At 55.2% G+C, this 16,554-nt stretch overlaps 1 protein-coding gene across 5 annotated transcripts in view; it reads left to right on the top strand.

Annotated features, from left to right (window-relative positions):
• The window catches only part of CNPY1 (canopy FGF signaling regulator 1), a 45,736-nt gene that overhangs the window by 15,957 nt on the left and 13,225 nt on the right, over nt 1–16,554 (top strand). The window lies entirely within an intron of this gene.

Genomic DNA, 16,554 nt, shown 5'->3' on the forward strand with positions numbered 1-16,554 from the left:
ATCCTGCTCACTTACCTGGAGGTGAGCAAGTCTAAATGGGTATCCGCTTGAGATCATTTGGTTGTTATTGAGCGAGAAAGAAGTTAGCATATTTTGTTCTCTGATGACGCAAGCAGCATTTTTTTAAAGAATCTTTTTTTTTTTTTAAGTTTACTTATTTATTCTGAGAGAGGCAGAGACAGCATGAGTTGGGGAGGGGCAGAGAGAGAGAGAGAGGGAGGGACACAATCCCAAGCAGGCTGCACGCTGTCAGCACAGAACCTGACACAGGGCTCGAACCTACGAACTGTGATGTCATGACCTGAGCGGAAATCAAGAGTCGGACGCTCGACCGATTGAGCCACGCGGGCGTCCCGCAAGCAGTATTTGAGGGGGTGAATTCTCATATTGGGCTTGCAAGCTGAACTTTGTTAGCAATGTTCCCCAGGGACTGGAGATGCCCGTGGGCAGGAGGAGGCACACAGAGGCCTGTGGCCAGGCTGGGAGGTCCTCCATCGGCACGACTTTCCGTGTTTGCGATATGGCATCTTCTCATAAAGGCATAGTGGGAGTTTTTCATGCAAATTCTTCTCTCTTGGGTTTAATTTAAGAAAAAATTTTCCGAAAGAAAGAAAGAGAGAAAGAAACAGAGAGAGGAGAGAGAGAGAGAAAGAGAGAAAGAAAGAAAGAAAGAGAGAGAGTGAGAAAGGAAGGAAGGAAGGAAGGAAGGAAGGAAGGAAGGAAGGAAGGAAGGAAGGAGGAAAATTCCAGCAACATTTTTAGGAGGAGTTAGTAGGTAACATAAAATAAAGCAATGGTTTATAAAAGTGTCCTGTTTCCAAAATGGTGAAGAAGGGTTCTCCGAGAATCGTTTCAAAAGACAAAGACCCTGGGAAAGAAGCAGCCTCGGGACCGTCCACAGACACATCTCTTCTGCAGTAACTTCCATTGTTAACTAATGGGCTTAAAAAATCAGTCTGAACTTTCAGAACCAATTTTTTTTTCCTCTCTGAATTTCAGTATCACTTTTGCTTATGGAGTCTCCTACTAGCCATCGATGTAAGTGAGCTATTTATTATCCTGGGCTGCTGTTTGCACATATTCTGTTCTATTCTATTCTGTCATCTGGAATGCAAGCCGACTTGGCTGTCACACTTGAACAGGATTGTGCAGTGAGAGGACAATTTACCGCGAGGAGGAGACCCCTTTCCGCTGAGGTCCTTTCTAATGCTTCTGGACATCCTGGGTTGATGATGCTCAGGGGCTCAGGGCTCAGCCCTCTAGGGAACTGACAAGGCGAAATCCCCTTCTCTGTTTCTGAGGCATTTCCCTGGAACTCTGTCCCTTTGGCTGTCACCACTCACCCTGACGTCCTGTCTGGGGTTTCCTGTTGCTGGATTGTGTGAAGCTGAAATTAGCTAGAGCTCCCCAAGGCTCGGCTGAGCAGCTCTTTGGAAACAGAAATACCAATAAGGAATTATCCCATCTCTGAGTGCGGGCTGTGTGTCATCTGGCAAGGAAGTGCCCGAATGCTAACCTGCAGAGGGAGAGGGTGAGCTGGGCAGGATGAACCCAGTAAAAGTAAGGGGTGACCAGCAGAAGGCTGTGGGAGGCTGTAGGAGGCCACGCAGAAGGCTGCAGAAGGCTGTGGAAGGCTGTAGAAAGCTAAGGAAGGCCATGCAGAAGGTTGTCAAAGACTGCAGAAAGCCATGTGGAAGGCAGAGGAAGGCCACGGAAGGCTGCAGAAGGTGGAGGAAAGCCGGGGAAGGTTGTGGAAGGCTGTGTGAAAGGCCAAGTGGGAGGCAGTGGAAGGCTGAGGACGGCTGTGGAAGGCTGTGGAAGGCTGAGGAAGGCCGTGGAAGACCGTGGAAGGCTGTGGAAAGCTGAGGAAGGCCGTGGAAGGCTGAAGGAAGGCCGTAGAAGGCTGAAGGAAGGCCGTGCAAGGCTGTGGAAAGCTGAGGAAGGCTGTGGAAGGCTGAAGGAAGGCCGTGGAAGGCTGAGAAAGGCCGTGGAAGGCCGTGGAAGGCTGTGGAAGGCTGAGGAAGGCCATGGAAGGCCGTGGAAGGCTGAGAAAGGCCGTGGAATGTAGTGGAAGGCTGAGGAAGGCCGTGGAAGGCTGTGGAAGGCTGAGGAAGGCCGTGGAAGGCTGTGGAAGGCTGAGGAAGGCCGTGGAAGGCCGTGGAAGGCTGAGAAAGGCCGTGGAATGTAGTGGAAGGCTGAGGAAGGCCGTGGAAGGCTGTGGAAGGCTGAGGAAGGCCATGGAAGGCTGTGGAAGGCTGAGGAAGGCCGTGGAAGGCTGTGGAAGGCTGAGGAAGGCCGTGGAAGGCCGTGGAAGGCTGAGAAAGGCCGTGGAATGTAGTGGAAGGCTGAGGAAGGCCGTGGAAGGCTGTGGAAGGCTGAGGAAGGCCATGGAAGGCTGTGGAAGGCTGAGGAAGGCCGTGGAAGGCTGTGGAAGGCTGAGGAAGGCCGTGGAAGGCCGTGGAAGGCTGAGAAAGGCCGTGGAATGTAGTGGAAGGCTGAGGAAGGCCGTGGAAGGCTGTGGAAGGCTGAGGAAGGCCGTGGAAGGCCGTGGAAGGCTGAGGAAGGCCGAGGAAGGCCGTGGAAGGCCGTGGAAGACTGAGGAAGGCCGAGGAAGGCTGAGGAAGGCCATGGAAGGCCGTGGAAGGCTGAGGAAGGCCGTGGAAGGCGTTGGAAGGCTGAGAAAGGCTGTGAAAAGCAGTGGAAGGCTGAGGAAGGCCGTGGAATGCAGTGGAAGGCTCTCTCTCTGCCCCTCCCCCACTCATACTCTGTCTCCCTCCCTCTCTCTCTCTCACAAAAATTTTTGAATAGGATCTCTACAGATGTTTCTAGTTAAGAAGAGGTCATCCCGGATTAAGGGAAGCCCTATTCCAATGATCGCAGCCCTTCCCAGAAGGCCAGCAGAGACACACAGAGGGGAGGTGGCCATGCAAAGACCGAGGCGGAGATCGGAGAGGCCAGGGTCGCCAAGGATGCGGGGGACACCAGCAGCTGGAACCAGGCCCGGAAGGACCCTCCCTGGAGGCTTCAGGGGGAGCGAGGCCCTGCCGATACCTCGAGGTCACACCCCGGCCTCCCGAACTGTGAGAGAGCACGTTTCTGCCGTTCGGAGCCACAGTGTGGACACGAGCCGGGTGGGAGCCCGGCCCCGGAGAAGCGAGCGGGTCCCGCGGGGGGAGAAAGATCGGAGGGTCCCGCACATGCAGCCCCCACAATGTGGAAAACAGAACCCGCGAGCCAGCAATCGTGCGTGGAAGGTTCCCTGTCAACGGTTGTCTTTCTCGTTTCTCTGGGGCATCCGGGGACCCACCCCTCGGGCCTCAGTCATCCCCCCCATCCGGCGTGTTCCCTGCGGTGTCCACAGCCCCTCTGGTGGCCTCCCAGGCCGCCCAGCCCAGTGCTCACCGCTGGCCCAGTGCTTTCCTTACAGGTGCAGGGTCTGGGTCCACAGTCCGGTCTCTAACCACAGCAGACCTAAAAGACCAAGATGTCACGGGTTTGGAGAGAAATGTGAGCCCAGGCTGCCCTGTGGAAGGAGTTAGACAAGCTCCCCTTCATTGGAGTTTGGCTCTAGACAAGGGACCGCCGTGGCTTGTACTGCCCGGCGCCATGAGGGGGCTCCACTCCATGTGCCCCACGTGAACATCCCTTCTCTCCGGTGCCAACGTGACCCGCACAGTGGTGACAGCGGCCCATCCCTCCAGCAGAGGTTAACGTGGGACAGAGAAGGGAAGGTGACCTGTGACCGGAAGGGCCGCCATGCCCAGCTGCCGGAGACCTGGCCGGCCTGGCTCAGGGACCGGCCCGTCCTCCCTGCCGTCCCACCGGTAAGAGGCACAGAAAGCCGTGGAGGGAGGCGTTGGTGTGGACACAGCTCCAATGGAGAGACTTTAAATTTTATATGAACAGGGTCTTATTTTCTGGCCCATTGTTTAAGTCAAGTGCAGAAATAATTAGGCTCTTTGGGCCCCTTCTCAAGTCTTGGTCTGTGAACTTTCTGGAAACACCAGAGGGAGAGAGCCTCTCCAGCCACGTTGAATTATTTGACCGTGTGGAGGGGGCTGTCTGGAGAGCTCTGCTCTCCCTTCTATATGAAAACGTAGAGTTAAGAGTCATCTCTAATATTGTGGAGGCCAGTAGATTTAGCTGATAAGATCTATTTAGTCAGCTCTCAAGCTGTCCCCATGTTTCAGGGAAGGCGTCGCATTTTGAGTGAAGGGGTCAGTGATGCCACCCAGGGGCTGGGTCTCTGTGGGCTCCCGGGGTCCGGCAAGCAGTGCGCCGACTGTGGGCTGGGGCTCCTGCTGGGCGATGAGCGGCCTCCAGGCAAGAGGCGGTCAGAGTAGGGACGCTTGTGTCCGATGCCCCCACTTTGGGTTTTCTAAGTTCTTTTCATCAAAAACGTTACATTATGAAAGTAACACATGGTGATTTTAGCTGGAGGGATACAGGAGCTTTTGAAATCCACCCTTCCCAGCGACTCAGATGATCAGCGGTAGGAGACCAGCCCCCAGCTTTCTCCATGCGCACTCAAACTCTCGCAAACGTCCACACATTCAGTATTTTTTGGTTTTGTTTGTCATTATAAATTAATAGCCTCTCTCTATTCCTCTGAAGAATGTGGAAATGTGAAATAAACCTAAGTGTTCAGTCTAGACTCCACGCTCTCGACTGGAGTGTGCAACCCCATCCATATGTTGAAGCCCTAACCCCCCATGTGGCCACACTGGGCACGGGTCGCTCATAAGGAGGTGATTCGGGTTAAATGAGGCCATGAGGGTGGGGCCCCACTCGGGTAGGACTGGGATCCTCGTGAGCAGAGAAGGAGGCATCTGTCCCTGTGCCGCGTGTGAGGACAGAGGGGGATGTGGCCGCCACAAGCCAGCAGGAGGGCTCTCGCCGGGAACGGAACCTTCTGGCAGTGCGATCTTGGACTCCAGCCTCCAGAAGTGTGAGGGATACACTCCTGATGCCTAAGCCCCCGGACGGTGCTATTTGTTATGGCCGCCAGAGCGGACGAGGACACCCCCCACTGTCAATCAATGGACAGAGATCCAACCCGTCTCTGTCCGTGTCTGCACCCTGGTGACCGCCCCAGCGACGGACGGATGGGCTGTGTCCAGTGTGTTATCACAACCCATCAGGGCTTCAGCAAGCCCCCTGGACGGTACGTCCTGGTGTCGAATTGCTTTCCAGAGCACAGACCCCCGGAAGGGCGGGGCTCAGAGGACGTGTGCATTTTCTTTGGAACTGGTGTTGCCAGATTGTTTTCCCCAAAGGCTGTTGCGTTTTAGATCCTCACCAGCTTTCTTGCCTTGCGGCCGGCATTGGATCATATCATTCTTCGATGTTTGGTAATCTCGTAAGTGAAAGATGGTTATTTCATTGTCTCTCTGTTTCTTTAATGTTTATTTATTTTGAGAGCGAGCGAGCACAGTGGAGGAGGGGCAGAGAGAGAGGGAGAGAGAATCCCGAGCGGGCTCCGCACTGTCAGCGCAGAGCCTGACGCGGGGCTTGAACCCACGAACCACGAGATCATGACCTGAGCCGAGGTTGGACACTTAGCCGGCTGAGCCCCGCCAGGCGCCCGGGATGGTATCTCATTCTTGTCCTCATTTCCCTTTCATGGGCTCCAAGTGAAAGAAGCATATTTTCGCAAGGGCACCGTTCACTTAGATTTCCCGTGTTTCCAGTTGTTTATTTGTGTCCTTACCCATTTTCTGTTGGCTCGTCCCTCGTGTCGTTGTTATTTGACAATCCAGCAGACGGGGACACTGTGCCTCGCCGGCCACACAGGAGTCTCCACGCGTGGTTTGTCAGTGGCCTCGCCCCCTTCAGCGCCCGGAAGGTCTTTGTTCTCGATGGCTGTGGGTTTCTCGTCCTGTTCAGGGATGCCTCCCTCCTCTTTGTCATACTGACGGCTTTCTGAATTTTCCCCCAAGAGCTTGTGCTTTGGTGTGTGGACATGGCATCCATATGGAACGTGGTTTTGGATACGGCGTGAGGTACGGTCGGCTCCTCTCCTTCCGGTGACATGTGTCAGCCCTCGCTACTAAGGAAACCACACCCCTCCTCACTGAATCAGGGTGACGCGTCGTCAGCTTTTTATGAAGAGGAGTTCGTTAGAAACTGAAATACAGATACTCCTAAATACACATTCCTAACATCGGATGTATTTTTGTAGCTTTTTCAGAGCATTTGCTGATTTCTACATTTTACTCTAGTTATGTGTGTGCCGTAATACATCTCTGTCCTGAAGTACGTCTTTTTCTGGCACCACCCCCTCCGTATGCGCATAGCACGGGATTTGCTTCTAGTGTGTTCTCAGTTTCTTTTTGTTTTAATTTTTTAAAAATTGCTTTTTAAAGTCTTTATTTATTTTTGAGACAGAGACAGAGCATGAGCAGGGCAGGGGCAGAGAGAGAGAGGGAAACACAGACTCCGAAGCAGGCTCCAGGCTCTGAGCTGTCGGCACAGAGCCCGACGCAGGGCTCAAACTCACGGACCGTGAGATCATGACCCGAGCCGGAGTCGGACGCTCAACTGAGCCACCCAGGCGCCCCGGTTCTGAATTTCCGTGAAATGCAAGAGGAAAAGAATAAATGTTTGCTCGATTGATGTATCACTTCTCTCTCTTTTTTTTTTTTTTAATTTTTTTTAACGTTTTATTTATTTTTGAGACAGAGAGAGACAGAGCATGAACGGGGGAGGGGCAGAGAGAGAGAGAGACACAGAATCGGAAGCAGGCTCCAGGCTCTGAGCCATCAGCCCACAGCCCGACGCGGGGCTCGAACTCACGGACCGCGAGATCATGACCTGAGCCAAAGTCAGACGCTTAATCGACTGAGCCACCCAGGCGCCCCATCTCTTTTTTTTTTTTTTTTAATTTTTTTTAACATTTATTTATTTTTGGGACAGAGAGAGACAGAGCATGAACGGGGGAGGGGCAGAGAGAGAGGGAGACACAGAATCAGAAGCAGGCTCCAGGCTCCGAGCCATCAGCCCAGAGCCCGACGCGGGGCTCGAACTCACGGACCGCGAGATCGTGACCTGAGCCGAAGTCGGACGCTCAACCGACTGAGCCACCCAGGCGCCCCAATGTATCACTTCTCTATTGGTTCTGTGAGCTGTTTGGGGACTATTGCCATTATCTTGTGAAGACCTTAGAAAAGTGATAGAATGTCAAGGAAAAAAGGGGATCCTCCACCTGCTAACCTCCTGAGGATTTAGTTTGATGATAAGTGTCTGTGGCACTAGGTGCTGATTAAGCCCAGCGCGATATGACAAGAGTCTACGGATCAGGTTGGAGTTTCTAGACAAGACTCGGGAGCTGTGGCTTTGTGCTCGGGTCGGCGCTGCGTGCCCAGAGGGCGGCTTCGCACAGCCAGCCTTCGGTCCAGGCGGTGAGCCTGTGACAGGTCCCTGCGTCCCCGGCACCGCCTTCTTCCCTGCACTGCTCCCCCACGGCTCGCCCCGGGGCCCCGCGGGCAGCAACGCTGGCCGCCGGCCGGGACTGACGTGAAAGTTGGTGACATGACGCATCTCAGGGGCAGAGGCGCAGTGTTTTCTGCTTAATCAAATATCCTGGTGCAGCGAGAAAACAGCAGCCTTAGCGCTTGGCCATGTAGGAGGATTAAATGCTATACCACCCTCAGGGGGAAGAAATAAAACAGATGATTCAGTACCCCTGAGCAGAATAAAAATAATAATTATCAGAGGGCATAAAGTGATGGGAGAGAATTAAAGGCTGTAGCGGCTTAGCACGGCACAGGGTTAATTAACCAGCTGCTGGCCACGCGTGTTTCTTTTCATCACTACAAACAGGAGGTGTGACAGGATGTGCCAGGCACCCCCCCCCCCCGACTGAAATCTTCCCTGGGCCCCCCGGGGGATGGAGACCCCTCCTCTGGCCACTTTCCCCTGGCGGGGGGGACGCTCACAGCTCCTCCTCTTGCCCGGGGGGGCCGGGGCCATCGGAGCCCCCTCATTAGTTCTTCGTGCCTGAAACCAGACTGGTGTGTGTCCTGGGGCTGCCCTGACCAGATGCCACAGACTGGGCGGCCGGAACAGAGGCTGGAACAGAGGCTGAGTTTCTCAGAGGTCAGGAGGCGCGAGGTGTGGGCAGGCTGGGCTCCTTCTCAAGTGCTCAGGAAAAGCGGGTCCCCTGTCTCGCCCGCTTCTGCGGGTGGCTGGCAGTCCTGGAGCTCCCTGGCTTGGAGCTGTACCCCCAGTGTCTGCCTCGTGAGCACACGGCACCCCTCTCCGGGGGTCCGTGACCCCGGTCACATCGGGTCAGAACCCATCCTAACCGAATGTGACCTCGTCTGCGCTCATTACGTCTGCAGAGGCCCTGTTGACAAATAAGGCTGCATTCACAGGGACCAAGGGTTTGGACTGGAGCACGTGTTTTGGGGGGGGGACACAATCTCACCCACCACAGGCTTTCGAGTTGGCGACCTGGAGCCTTCCGGCTGTCTGTCTGATCCCATGAGGCTGAGGGGGTTCTTTTCTCTGCCTCGGTGTCTGCCGGGCACTGTCGAGCGATGGGGGTGCTGGAAGGCTGGGCCGGCATCCCCCTCGCAGCACCCCCTCCAGCTGCCGGGCCGGGGGGCCACCTGGTCGGGGCTGGCCCTTCCCACCCCTCACGTGGCCCCGTGGCGGGCACCGCGCCCCCTCCCTGCAGATCAGCAATAAAGGTGCTAAGGGCAACAGACTCTACCACTGGCCTCCAGCCCCTCAGGAAACGCCATGCCCCCCCCCCCATGGCTCCTGACCCCCGTCTGGGTGTGCGGCTCACTGCCATTTACCCTTTGTCTCTGATGTTTGAGTTCATTTCCGGTACGTGAGACCGTTTCTCATCCAGGCTGGTTCAGACCATTTGGCAAGAATAATTTCACAAGCCTGGTATTAGACGCTGCACAAAAGTCTAAATACATAATGCATCCTGTAATTCTGTCACACTCAAAACAAGCTGTCAAAACTGTCTGCATGACTTATCCTTAATAAATCCCTAGTCCCGTTAATTGCTCCTGATTCCACTGAATCAGGGTTGTTGGAATCCGCAAATCGGGTGAAGAAGGGACGGGTGACGGGAAGCGTTTAGAGGACTGCCGCCGCTTCTCCCCCAGGACACAGGGGTGAGGACCCAGGTGGGCGCCGCGCAGCCCGCGTGCAGGGAGGCCGGGTTTCCTGCGCGGCAGCTTGGAGTCTGGCGGGTTTCGAACGTTCTTTCCAGGGAGCCGTCGGAGGGAAAGCGAGGCCCCGGTTGCCTTCGAGAAAGATCGCCAGGACGGGAGACTGAGTCTGTGACACTAACTCTCCTGGAAACGGCGACTTGGGGGGCACGTGCTTGACGCTACAGGAGCCAGACGTGCTGCGCGGGGGTGCGCCTGGCGGTAGAGACACACGCGCACAGCTCTCGGGAGGACGGCAGAGAACCCGGAACATTCCGTGAGGGCTGGGAAGCCGCCACTCCCTCTGGCCCCCGACGCTCGGAGAAGGACTTTAGCATCAGATACCTGCTCGTCTTCTGGCTTCAGCGAATAGACTAGTTTGTGATCTCGGGCCAGAGCCCTCCCTCACGCGCTGCGTTGGCTCTGCTCAGTGGCCCGGGGCCGCCGCCCCGGGGGGACAGGAGCGGGGACCGAGCGTGCTCTGGGGGAGGGGGGGGGGGTTGCTCTGGCATTGTCATCATGCCCTGGATAAAAATGGCTTTCCTCTCCATTCCGGGCGATGCAGCTTGCTCCCTGTGTGTGTGTGTATGTGAGCACACGTGTGCGCACATGAGTGCATGCATGTGTGCGTGAGTACACACGTGTGTGTATGTGCGTGTGAGTACACAGTGTATGCATGTGTGCACATGCGAGTAATGCATGTGTGTGAGTACACACGTGTCCGTGCGTGTGTGCGTGTGTGCGCACACACGTGCAGCACGAGTACGTGCGCGTGTGAGTACACATGTGCGTGCGTGTGTGTGAGCACCCGTGTGCACCCGGGAGTATGCGTGTGTGTGGGTGCACACACGTGTGTCTGAAGCCTGTTTAGAAGAACTATTGCTGCATCGGGCAGGAGAGGAAGGCTGTTGACAGAGAAGGTCGGAGGGACACAGGCAGGGCAGTGGGGACAGGACCATGCCCTGCCGGCAGGGGCCCAGGGAACAGCAGGAAAAACGCCACCTGCGCAGAGGGGCGGGGCTGCAGAGCAGGGCTGGGCAAGTGGCTTCTGGAAAGAGCCAGACAGTGAGTACTTGAGGATCTGTGGGGCCCCGTGGCCACGACTCACCCCTGCCACTGCAGCCCGACGGCAGCCACGGGCGAGGTGTGTACGGACGGGTGTGGCTGCGTCCCAGGAAGCTTTATTGTGGACGCTGGAATTTGAATTTCCTATCATTTTCACACATCTCAAAATGCTCTTCTTTTGATTTTGATTTGATTTGATTTTTTGCCATTTATAAATGCAAGAACCGGTCTTGGCTCCCAGGCTGTGCACAAACAGACGGTGGCCTGGGGTCCCCAGCTCCAAGGGAGGGCTCCTCCCAAGGCCGATACGGCCCCCGTGTGACCTCAGGCGGGGGCCCAGGCCGCCGGCACCGGACGACGAGGACCACCTTAATTTTGTTCGCCGCGGCCTCCTCGTGTCTGGCACAACCCGGCATGAAGTAGACATTCAACAAACAGCGGCCGAGTGACTCACTTTCACCGTGGAAGTATGTGACTTGCCCTAGACTCTCTCTCGGGCAGGTGTTTCTTTGCCCAGCCTCTCCCGGGGCTCCTGCAGGCGAGGCACCTCGCCCGTTCGGAGACACGCTTACTCTCCTTGCCATCAGCCCGCAGCACAGTGCTCAGTGCCCAGGGCTCAGCAAATGCCCGTGGCCTCTGCAATCGGAGCCCCAGCTGGCAAAACCCCCTGGAAAGCTGGTGCGCCCACAGCCAGGGCCCCAGGGCCCGGAAGAATGGCCAACCACGCTTTCTTCTCTCCAGGAGCTCCAGGGGGAGTATTTCATACCCTCAATTTAGAAACAGAACCTTTCGGGGCGCCTGGATGGCTCAGGCGGTTGGGCGTCCGACTTAGGCTCGGGTCATGATCTCGCGGTCTGTGGGTTCGAGCCCTGCGTCGGGCTCTGTGCTAACAGCTCAGAGCCTGGAGCCCGTTTCAGATTCTGTGTCTCCCTCTCTCTCTGCCCCCCCCCCACCTCCGCTCGCATTCTCTCTCTCGAATATAAATAAACATGAAAGAAAAAAAATTTTTTTAATCTCATGCTTGTTTAAAAAAATAGAAGCATAACATTCTTCTCCGGTCCGAGTACTAACTAGCAGAAAGATAATATTTACCCCAATCCACGGAGACTCAGGAAGGCACAGATTTCACATTATCTCTTGGGATTAGTAACTTTTAAGTAGTGAAAAACCAATTCAGTTCCAACGGAGCAAAAGAATCTCCTGTCTATGGACGTCAGAAGGCAGAGGCCACCGTGGCCGCGAGAAGTCGTGCGGAAGCTGGCGGTCACTGCAGCTCTGAGGGCCGCCTCCAGCATGGGTCCGTGCCTCCTGCCGCGGGGGGAGGGATCTGAGCTCTGGGTCCCCCACCATCTGCTCTCAAGCTGGACTGAAGAGGGGAGACCAGAGGACCCTCAGGACGCGGGCAGCCTGTGGTGCCGTCTCTCCTCAGGGAAGCCATCAGAAAAATCCGGCGAGTTGGCTCAGAGTTTATTTCTAGAGACATCTTTCTGTGATTAGCCCGGCTGGGTTCAGTGTGCTGACCACACACGGCCGGGTTGAGACCGAAACACGTGGAAACGCGTATCAAGGATGACGTCGTTACCCGACGTTTGGGACCCCGTCCCGAGAAAAGGATCCAGAAGCACAGAGCGGAGGAGTTACTCGTCATGTTTCAAGTGCTGGTGGTTCCCTCAGCGTCCCAAGGTCAAGGGGCCGTGAGACGGGCCGGAAGGTCTCACGGGACGCTCTGCCGTCCCCGAGCGGGGACACGAGAGCGGGGCTACGGCCGGGGCCGGTGTGCGCCGGAGGGGGACAGGGTTTGCGGCCGCGTGTGGGTCCCACAGCGCGAGTAAAAGCGTGTTGCTGAACATTTACCTTGCGGGCACGTGGATTGACGAAGGCTCGGGGATCGCCGAAGGAGGGAAAGCAAGCCAAGCCAACAAAAGCGCTTTCTTTAACGAGAACCAAGTGGGTTCACTAGTCGTCTCCGTTTCGCTGCCACAGGGGCGGGCTGGGTTTGGTCTCACACGCTGGCCCCATTCTTTCCAGGCCAGAGACATGGCAGAGGACTGGCGTCCGAGAGCCGCCAGATCGGCAAAGACACGCGAGAATCCCTCCTGGCCCTGAGGCCTGGTGGTGTCCTCAAACCCTTGGGGGGTTTCCTCTTGACCCCCTGGCTTCGCGTCTAGGCTAGACCACGGGCGGTCACTTCCCCCTGCATGGCTGCTGGAGAGACCAGGTGTTTCGGAGACAGAACTTTCTGCGTCCGGTGGCGGCGGGGGGGGGGGGGGGGGGGGACGCAGCACCCTCAGTGTTTCCAAGCCACTTGCATCAGATGGCTCGCACTTGGGGCGCCTTCTCTCTTGCCGCCGCCCTTCCTCCCGCGCCCCGGGCCCACGGGAGGTCGTGCGTTCCGGCTCCCAGCCCCCGGGAGCAGAGCCCGTCTTGACACACGGCTCACCCACCTGGGGTGGGTCTGGAGAACAGAGGGAAGACTGGAAATGCGTGAGAGAAAGAGCATGCCACGTGAGCTCAGAGAACGAGCTCTGCGATGTTCCGGAGAACGTTCAGCCCCATGACATAATGAAAGGTCCTGCCGGGACGACAGGCGCCAAGGATCGGCCGATACCCTTCATCGCCTTTTGCCGCTCTCGGTTTCTTGGTGAAAGAGCTCGGGTCTGGAAGCCTGTTTTCGAATCCGCAAGACGGTGCCTCATCACATTCAGCCCTCGCAGGGAGAATGGGCGCATTTGGCTCTCCCGGAGGTGCTGTCCGCGTGAGGTTTGGGTCTGAGGACAGAGGCACCTTTTTCAGGCGGTCCCACACCGCGTTTCTGGAGACATGCCTTATAGCCAGACCGCTGACCGCGTGGCCCTCCCTCCAGTCTCCAGGGGGAGCGCGGCAGCGGTGAATAAAAGCCCGGCTTCTCTGACGCCAGCTCGGGCAGCTCTCTACACGCTTGTCTCCACCGCAGGCACCGTGCTCAGGACTCTGAGCCGCGAGGCCTCAACTTCCCTGTGCTGCTGGTCCAGGACCACGCCTTGAGTGCCAAGGGTCTAGACGCCCTTCCCGGGCAGAGCGGGACCCAGCAGGTCCGGGTGGGACGGGGGCCCCCGGACACCAGTGCTGCTGGACCACCCCTTGAGCGCCAAGGGTCTAGGTGCCCATCCTGGTGGCCCTCACATTCTGAGCGGACAGGAGGGGCAGCGGCAAGGAGAGCTTCGCAGAGGTCCGCACCGCCGGGGAGGTCACCCACCCGTCCTCCGCACCTGAAGGACTCGGCCCCCTCCCTCCAGCCCAACAGTAAGGAGAGCACAGAAATCAATCTCCGCTCCTGAAGTTGGCGTCCCGCTCAAGACGTCGACGGACTCAGCACCCGTCAAAGGGAAAGTAATCACAGCTCTTTACGTTTATTTGTTGGGCTCTGGGAGGATGTCACTCCAGTCGCTTGACCTGATCAGAGACACCGCCGGGGTGTTATTTTCGTCCCAGCCTTACAGGCCAGGACCCTGGAAGAATGGAGAAGCCAGCGGCTGGCCGGGCCACGCAGGGGAGATGTGCGGGGGCCCTGCCCACTCAGCGCGGCGACGTGACAGAGGGGGATGGGGTTGGTGGGTGCGCACCTCGTGCTGTTCAGAGCCAGGACCTCCTTGCGGTAGTCAGCCCATCGAGCTCTCTGCAAATCTTCGGTTTGATGGGCTTGGGGTGTTGTAGCAGGACTTCACGGTGGGGACCTCATGGTCTGTGACTGTATTTGCGGGTCAGGCCGCCACCACAAGGTACCGAAGATGGGGGGGGGGCGGGGTAGCATCTCACAGTTCTGGAGGCTGGAAGTCCAAGACCGAGGTGTGGGCAGGGCCGGTTCCTCCCGAAGCCTCTCCCCCCATCGTGTGGAAGGCTGTCTTGTGTCCTCACGTGGCCGTCCCTCTGTGTGTCTGTGTCCTGACCTCTTCTTCTTATAGGGACACCGGTCACACTGGATCGGGGCCACCCTGGTGACCTCATTTTACCTTAACGACTTCTGTGAAGGTCCTGTCTCCAAATAAGGCCACGTTGTGAGGTCCTGAGGGTCGGGGCTTCAACGTAGGAGTTTAGGGGACACAACTCAGCCCCAAAGAGTGCCCCTACCTGGTCACCTGGGGAGGACATGGCGTGTGGCTTCGGCTGAAGGTGGTTAGGGAACAGGCTTCCCTGAGGACTGGCCGACCACGTCCCGTGGCTGGGTTCTGACCCCGGCTCCGTCCCCCCCACTCTGTGCCTGCCCCCTCCCCTGACGAGAAGGGGGTTGGCTGCGAGGTCTCCAAGCTCCAGTGCCCTCAAGTCCAGGAGCGGGGGGATGGGGTCACCAAGGCCCAGCGCTGTGCCCTAGTCTGGGTACCAAGGGGACAGGGGTGCTCACAAATGCTCGTGACACACACAGACACACACACGTGCAGGCACATTCACATGGATGTGCAGGGAGAAGGTTCCTGGCCCGGGGGGAGAGCTGGGCCGTAGGGTCCCGGGTATCAGCCTCACTTTTTACTCTGCCCTTTTGTTCCTTTTGAATGTTTTTTTTTTTTTTCCCAATCAAATGACTATGTTACTTTTCCTATTAAAAATGGTTTTAAAGGAAAACAGCGCTGTCTTTCTGGTCCATGGAAACCACTGTGTGTGCGTGGGCGTGTCCACATCTGTGGACACGGAACAACTCAGGTTCTCGTGGTCCCATTTCTCCGTCCCTCCTCCCCTGAGCCCGCCAACGCTTTCTAAGGAACTGCTACCGTTTGCCCACAAAGCTGGGAAATGCCACCCTACATCCCACAAACGTGGGGTCTCACCTTTTCCCTTGCGTGATGGTGCTCAGAAACACAACCACTCAATCCCTTCCTGTTTTCCGTGACAAGGTAGTGAGGGATGCAGACTTGGGGGGAGGGTGGAAAACTGTAAACCAGGAGCACCGATTCTGCATTTATGTGACCTTCAGCTCTGCCGACAGACGAGGAGTCACATCACAGTTCGCTAGCGTTCGCTGGGCCTCTCCCGGGCACACAGGCTCCCCCAAGTACCTTCGTTTTTATTCAGAACCACAGAGGAGGCCCCCTCCAAGCCTCGTGAATGACCTGGCACGGAGACGGACCGGGATTCGTGGCATGAATGGACAGATTCGCATCTTACTCTAGGAATGCCACAGTGCTCTCGTCTCCTTTCATGCACTTTTCCATTCACTTTTTTTTTGTTTTGTTTTTTAATCTGCAAAATCCTTCCGGGGCACGCCGGCGGAGGGCACGGCTCCACTGTGGGAAGGGCTGATTTGTTTAAAAGATTGAAAAGTTGTGACATTTTCATATGGATAAGTGCATTTTGTTTTCACTTTACCTAAAATGTTTGAAAATTAAAGTTTTTGGTGGAAGACTTTTTTAGGGTAGGAAACCAAGTGGCAGGGCCAATTTTGCATTTGCCAATGAAAGCAGAGCTTTTTTAAACTTCAGGAAAAGGTCAAATTGTGTTTGATGACCCCATTTGGAGTTCATCAATGATGATGCATTATGCAATTTTTCTCTGATTCTGTTTTATCCCTGGTAAGTTGGAAAAAGGCTCCAGAATTAAAAAAAAAAAAAAATGTGATCGAAACTAGAGCAGTTTTGAATTGTAGGAAAATTTACCCCCAAATCAAAATGTTCTTATTTCATTCTTTCTATTTTCCTCACAACCTGAACATATACTTGATATAACACAATATGTCCATAAGTAAGAATAGGAAAGACTCTTTTCCTTATTCAAGTTGCGGAAGGTAAAATTGTGATGTTATTTACGTAAATTTACTGTGTCTTTGTGATAAACTGTGCCAAAATCTTTGTAGTTTTGTCCCCAAGGTTTTATTGATTGTAGAAATTCACCTGTTTTAACAGTGAATTGATGGTAACTGGAAAAACTATATTAGTTCTGTTATCTGTGGGCTGGCTTCAGTTCTCTAAACAAAGGCTACTTGAAATCTCTGTTATTGATTAAATCCAGATGGAATTCACTTCTGATACACAGAACACTGGGAAATTTATCAGCTTCTATTATTCCTCATCGAAATGAGCTCCTTTAGCTTTCTAATTATATTGTCTAATAAAACTAAACAGCCCATGCTATCTGCATATTATATGAAGAATTGTCCTACAACAAACTCATAACAGTCAATTAACATAAAAGCTAATTATATATCTCATCATCTTACAAGTTTCCGAATGTATGCTTACCCTGTTGTCGCCTAGAGCAAAGGAGGCTTGAATTTTCACTTCTAAATATTGACTTTTAACTAATATCAGAAGCGATTTCAATATTTTTATGGATGGAAAGTTAGTGATTAAGC

This window comes from Neofelis nebulosa, chromosome 4, assembly GCF_028018385.1.
Source record: "Neofelis nebulosa isolate mNeoNeb1 chromosome 4, mNeoNeb1.pri, whole genome shotgun sequence".
Taxonomy (NCBI): Eukaryota; Metazoa; Chordata; class Mammalia; order Carnivora; family Felidae; genus Neofelis; species Neofelis nebulosa.